We start from the raw sequence: 7,312 nt of genomic DNA, 5'->3' as shown, positions 1-7,312 counted from the left end.
CAGCCCAAATTGTACATCTTTTCTCTAGGAAAAGATGCATGAGAGCTTGGGCTATGCTGTCAGGGAAAACAAATAAAAAGGAAATTAAATGTTTGATCTCCTCATGCAGCACCGTGATGCTCTGGTGCGTTTGCATTTTCTTCGTAATGAAGAAATAACCACAAAGAAAAATCCAATAAAAAGACACCATGCTCTTAACAAACACTTGTAAGTTTTCTCCTTTGAACTGCCTTTAGGGATCCATTTCTCTTTCCCCAGTTTACCTTGGAAGGTAAGCAGCTAGAAGTACTCATTTAACTTCCTGCTACCAGTTGGGAGTGTTTGCAGTCTTTCTGCTAACACGCTAATTAAGGACCTATGAGAGTCCTCAAGGGAGTTGAACTGTTCGCTAACGGCATCCAGTACCATCCGGGAGGGAGGCAGGATGCTTATAAACTGTTTGGCCCAAGTCACCAACAAAGGTGGCAAATTCCCAGGGAAAGTATCAAATGAATCTGTTAATGAGCCGAACACCAGGAAAGAGGGTGAGAGAGGAGGGGTATTCCCAGGTCTAGAAACTGAATGAGCTGAAGGAAGTGTAGGTTTACTTACCTCCTTCTTAAATGAGTGTTAATGTGAAGATCTCTCAGCTCACTTGAAAGCATTTTCGTGCCAAATCTTTCGCTGCACTAAAGAATCTCAGCTAAACCAAGGGTTTCACAGTTTACATTTTGAAGAAAAAAAAGAAATAAAAAGGGCAACTTGAGCCTCACAAGAGTGAATATTTTAATATACATTATGATGTTATATTTGCCTAAATTCTGATTTTATTCTCCTTTAAATAAGAATTTATCATGAATTGGGCCCCAGTATTTCAAACACCAGCAGGGTACTTTTCCCGGCACATACCAACGCATTCCATGTGGCTCCAGTGACTCGACATTCTCTAAGGAGAAATCTTACAGATTAATTTGTTCAAACTCTTTATTTTACAAGGGAAATGAAGTGACATGTCCAAGTTTATACAAATGAATGTGACCTCTGGCTGAGAAATGACTTGGGTTAAACCCTTTATAGAGTACTTCCATTGCACTGCAATGATATCATTTCTACAATCTTATTTTGTACCTTTTTATTTGCTCTTTTTATTTTCTTTCTTCTTTTTTCTCAGCCCCTCCTCCCCGCACCAATCTTGCTTATTTTGGATATACTGAGATTTTAAAGTCCTGTAAAGGTAAAACCCACTTCCCCACCACACATCCACCCATTCCATTCTTCTCCCTCTATTATTTTTGGAAGTTATACTTTTGGCTTCTATTCTTTTAACAATTACTCTAGAAATGTTAACGTGCGTATTTAACTTTAAAACATAAGATTTTAGTCAAATATCTTTACCCTGCTTCTAAGAGACCTTAGAAAAAACTTAATTACAATTATATTTCTATTCAATTTAGATTGTATTAGTGGTTAAGAGCTTGGCTGCTAACCAAAAGGTTGGCGGTTCAAATCCACCAACCGCTCCTTGGAAACCCTATGGGGCAATTCTACTCTGTCCTATAGGGTCACCAGGAGCCGGAATTGACTCAACGGCGAAGGGTTTGGTTTACGGTCCAGTACTTTAGTTCTATCTTGATTTTTGAAAACTGAGGTAAAATTAAGAAACAGTGAGATCACAGATTTTAAGTGTATGGTTCTATGTGTTTTAATCAATGTTTACACAGTATAACCCCACACCAGTCAGCTATAGAACATTTCTACCAAGTTCCTCAGTTCCTCTCCCAGTCATTCCCCCCCCAGGGGCCCCCACCACTGTTCTGATTTCTCTCACCGTAAATTAGTTCTGTCTGACGTAAAATGTCATACAAATGGAATCATAGAGTGTGCATTTTTTGTGTCTGGCTTCATTTGCTCAACATGTTTTTGAAGTTCATCCATGTTGTTGTGTATCTCCATAGTTTGGTCATTCTCAGTATGGACCACTGGGGGTCCCCAAGACCCTTTCAAGGGTCCATGAGGTTAAAATTATTTTTATAATTATACTAAGATTTATTTAACTTATTTACTCTTTTTTCCTCAGGAGGGTACAGGATGAGGATAAGTCAAAGAATATTGCTACTAGGGTTCCAGTTCATATATGCACGGATTTATTCCAAACAAAACATGTTTAAACATGCCTTGGCAATCAGTGGGTGGCTGCAGACAAGTTCTCTCAGTAATACGCTTGTCTTGGTCTCATTAGGGTGCCTTCAAAAAAGGATACTTTTGTGCCATGGGGAAAAAAAGAAAACGATTTCGAGGTCAGGGCTAATATCAAATTTTTAACAAAACTCAAGTGGACATCTTCCCAAATCACTGAAGCTTTACAACAAGTTTATGGGAATGCCGCCCCACATAAAACAACAGTTTTTAATGGATCATACGTTTAAAGGAAGACCGGAAAGACCTCAAAGATGAGCCAAGAGGCGGAAGACCGCTCAGAAGGTTCTGGCGACTGGTTTTTGGGATTCCAAAAGGATAATCTTGATAGATTTTCTGAAGGACATAGGGGAATCATGGGGGCTTATTATGAAGAGGTTTTAAGAAAATTGAAAACCGCTTCGGTGAGGAAAAGGTCAGGAAAATTGTGCCAAGAAGTTTTTTTTTCCATCAAGGCAAGGCATCTGCTCAGTCTTCTAGGGTAGCAAGGGCTGTCCTACAAAAATTTCTTTGGGAAACCTTATCCCATCCACAAGATAGCACTGATCTCACCTTTTCAGATTTCTTTTTTTCCCCAAAGCTCACAGACTATTTAAAAGGAACACGAGGACTCAAACTTGCCATTTTGACATGGTGTAAAACTGAAGCACACAGAATTCTTTGGTGGAAGGGTTAGAGAGATGGAAACATTGCCTTCAGAAGTAGATAAACCTAAATGGGGGATATACGGAGAAACAATAGCTTCACATTTTTGATATTTTTGTTTAATAAAGGTTTCTATGATTTTGTAGCAATACTTTTTTACTTACCCTCCTATAGTTCTCCCAGTGCTACATGAAGTATGATATTGTAACAGACTGAGTAAAGAAGCAGATATGAGAATCCTGCCAGATATGAAGCAGTTCAGCCAGGCATTGAAATGATTTCCGAGACATTCAACAGTATCACTCTTCTCACTAAATGTTTTTGTTTTTAGAAAAATATGATTGTTTTCATAAAAACATTTCATCTATGTTAACATGTAATAAGATCAGTATTATTATTTTAAAATACATAAAAAATGTAAAAAATTTCTCAGTTTTAGTTTCTAATATGGTAAGTATTGATAGTTATAAGCCACAATCTAAAAAAAAAAAGAAAAGCTCTGTGTCTCAATAATTTTCTTTTGTATTTTTTTTTTTAAAAACAATTTATGATTATTTGTAGATTCAGGAAGTTTTCAAACATATCAAAATACTATGAAAATGCCACCTCATAATATTACAATAGCAAGAAGGAACAAAGTAAACAGGGCAAGTTGGAGGCAGAAATGGGAAACAGACAAAACTTGGACATGTCGGGTCTTCCCATGACGTATCCTTTTTCTCTCTCTCTGTAACTTACTCTTTATAGGGAGCACTCCCTCCCTCAGAAATCCAAGGTCCTTAGGCTCCCCTTTTTAAAACATGCTCTCATGAAAAAAAAAGATGTGAAATTCTTATGCACACAAGCAATCAAAGCTAACAACTTGAAGTATATTTGCATCTTGAACAACTTAAAGGAATAACAAGTGTGGAGATGTTAATATCAGCTAGCAGGCAGAAGAGTGCTTTCATCGGTGCCTTTGAAATCTCACCTTAAAAACAGTCACCTGGTCAGCCTATAGTCTAGGCCACTGTCAAAGACAGGCAACCGCACATAAAGTAAACCTACTAATTAGGGTGTCAACTCTAAAATTAGAATTTTACAGTTCAACTTTTTTTCAGCAGTGACACTTTAAAAATAAAACTACCTCCAAAATAGAAACTGTGTATCTGTTACCAACAATGGTATCTGTGGTTTATCTGCAAAAGTAACTCAAGGAAAACAAAGTGTGACATAAGAGCAATGCTTCAAAACCAAAAAAGTCCTGAAATAAGTTGGAAAGAGGCTGAACCAGAAGAGATGTTTCAAAAGTTGGCTTTGTTATTCACAACTGACATTTTCTTAACATTTATTAAAAGTTCAATTTTAGTAATTAAAATGATACAAATGGCTACTTTTGTTAGGTGTACCTGGCTGATTCTCTGAGTATGTTTCATTAGGAAGCACTGTAAAGAATGATGAAGTATGAGGGGAAAATCATGTATTGCACAGTTTGTGAACATTCAGAAGTTATTAAACTTCCTCAATCTTAATTTAAAAATCCTGAATTCACTGAAGTAAATAATTTTTTGAAATTCTACCACGGGAATCATGCTAAAAATAGAGAGTTTTAATCAAAATGTTAACATTTCTACTTTCATACTGAAAAAAGAATTTTTGAAATGCCAACAAAGCTAAACAAATAGCAATCACTTTTGAGCTGTTACTAACAATCTGGTGTGGAATCAATACAAATTATAGTCACAAAATGGCAAAAATATGTTTGCATGCTATGCTAAACACTGTGGACTGACAGGCTTGCCTTGTTCTCCTATAGAGGTTAAAAAGAAAAAAAGCTCTTAACTTCAAATAGTTATAGCTAATGATGGCCATACAACAGGGTTCTGGCTTTGGTGAGCTGTTCTTCCCAAATAAAAAGGTAAAGACTTGCCAGGAGAAACCCCTTTGCTTCCTTCTCCTTTTTCCTCCCTGAATGTGGACAAAACGCCCTGAAATGGTGAAGTCCCTTTAACCACGACCATAAGAATAAACACAAAGGTCTACGTGGCAGACCATGTGGAAAGGTAAAAGGAGTCAGGGTCCCTGAGCCACCTTATCAGGCCTGGACCACACACCTCTGGGTTTCTTATTGCGTGAGATACATAAAAGCTATCAGTTTAAGCTACTGTAGTACGGTTTTCCATTAGTGCAGCTGAGTGCACTTTTAACAGCTACAAATACAAAATTCTCACATAAAAATCAGACCTACGAGTTACGAAGAAATCCTCACCAACCCCTCAAATATCTTAAAAAAGAACCTAAAGGTAAGCTTGCATCTTTGTTTTCTTCACTTAAAGACAATACCACATAACCAACATAAAGAAGAGGGGGGACGGTGGTGGTTTATGTTTGTAACTATGAAAAAGTGATAGAGATCTGAAATTCCAGATCCTAATGCCAAATAATTGTGAGATAAAGCTGGAGGAGGAAGTAGGGCATGAGTGTACCACCAGATAAGTACGGTCTAATATGGGCTTTATCTGATATTTCCTCTATGTCAATTTCAACTGACAGTGAGGAAGAATAAAGTTTATTTCTTGGGCAGAAGAAATTCCAATTCAGTTTTAAGTCTAAACCTTCAAACTTGGGAAGCTTTTCTCCAGGTCATTGGCAAGGGTCTTATCAACCTTGTGTAGGATTTTAAGAAAGTCTTCCACTGCTGGGCTGTACAAAGGAAGAAGGTTTTGAAATGCACAGGAACACTTCTGTTTGCTTAAATGGCCCTCCTTTAGCCCCTGAGCCATAATTTCCTTGGTTAATGCCTGAAAAATATTAGAAAGAAATTCACACGAAATGTCCTTTAAGATTTTCAAGTGTAACTCATCTCCCATTAAGTCAGGCTTCTTAGTCTCATCTGTGTTAGACTCTGCCGAGTTCTCTGGCTTCTTCTGACAACGTTCCACATTTTGTAAGACTTGAGTCAGGCTGTCAATTAGAGGAAGATCTTTTTCTATCTTCAGATACTCCTGTGAAGCCTGGGAAGCATAGCTGGCAGACAACACTGAAAAAACAGAGGCTAGCACAGTTTTCTGTTCTTGAAGGATGTTGGGTGGATCATCAGACTGGCAAAATTCATGGCAGACCAGGTCAAAAAGTAAACGCCAAGTGTCTTTTCCAGCATCAGGACACTGTACAATTGCTTGAATTCCATCATCCATGTGGTAAGTAGCTGTAAGATATGTATGTAAACATCCAGCCCTTCTAGATTTTCAGAACGTACTTGTTTTGCAGCTTCCAGTACACAGGCCACAATCCTAAACACTGTTCGCTCTTCAGAATTTTGCTGGGGTTGGTCTGGAGGCTGAGCTGCCCCATTTCTAATCCATCCCAACATTAGTTTCTCACCCAAATCAAAGAGCTTATCTACAACCTCCCCCACCTTCACCAGCACATCAACATTTGTTGAACTTGACATGATGAAGCAAATGCTATCATAAATAGCCAGAAGTTCCGGATCATTTCAACCCAGACACTGGCCGCTTCTGTCAGGGAAAGGCAAGTAAGCAACAACCTGCTTGTTTCCAGCAGAGCAGGGGAGTCTGAGTCATACAGACAGTACAATAATACCTGTCCCAGATTTTTAGCACTGCTGGTGGATACACATATTTCCTGGGAACAGGCCATATTGCCTAAAATTCCCACACAGACTTCTCTTAATTGAGGACATTTGGATTTGGCCAATACTCCCGTAAATATGTCAGGAGCATTAAATTCTTGGAGAAATGAAGCCACATCCTCCTCCATTGACATATCCCATACTCTGCAAATTTCATTCTCCATTTCTTCATCAAGCTCTATCTGCTGTTCCTCATCAACTGAGCTGGATTTGGTGTTTTCAGGGTTAATAATCTGGAGGAGCCCGCTAAGGACTCAGAAGAGCCAGTGTTAGCTGTAGACCGTGCTCCCTATGCAGTCTCCTCTGGCTACCTCCTCATCCTTCTCCTCATCTCGACTCAACAGCAGAGGAGATGGATTGCAGTCCATGCCTCCATGGTGATTGGCCTCAATAATTTTTAAGGGTGAAAAATTTGAGACCAAAAAGTTTGAGAATCACAGTGGTAGTTCATTCTTTTTCTATTGCTGAGTTGCATTTCATTGTATATACCACAATTTCTTTATTCATTCTACTGTTGGGTTGTTTATAGTTTTTAGTATAGTGAATAAAGATGCTAAGAACATTGCCTATATATCGTCTTGTGAACATATGTTTTCATTTGTTTTGGGTAAATATTTAGAGTATGGTTACTGGTTCACAGAGTAGGTATGTTTTAATTCTATAGGAAGCTACCAAGCTATTTTCCAAAGTGGTTGTACCATTCTACACTCCTATCAGCAATGGATGAGAATTCCAGTTCCTCCGTACCTGTCTCAACATTTGGTGTTGTCAGTCTCTCTAATTTTAGTCATTCTGATAGTCATTATCTCTTTGTGAATTTAATTTGCATTTTCCTGATGACTAACTGCATTAGCTACC

General features: G+C 38.2%; 1 pseudogene; it reads right to left on the bottom strand.

Moving 5' to 3' along the window:
- Window positions 1-5,408: 5,408 nt before the first annotated feature.
- Window positions 5,409-6,822, bottom strand: LOC101344628 (protein SAAL1 pseudogene; annotated as a pseudogene).
- Between the last annotated feature and the right edge of the window lie 490 nt (window positions 6,823-7,312).

The sequence above is a fragment of the Trichechus manatus genome, unplaced genomic scaffold (genome assembly GCF_000243295.1).
Source record: "Trichechus manatus latirostris isolate Lorelei unplaced genomic scaffold, TriManLat1.0 scaffold00039, whole genome shotgun sequence".
NCBI classification, from domain to species: domain Eukaryota; kingdom Metazoa; phylum Chordata; class Mammalia; order Sirenia; family Trichechidae; genus Trichechus; species Trichechus manatus.
Note: the sequence above shows the minus strand (reverse complement) of the source record. Positions and strands in the feature narration are given on the sequence as shown.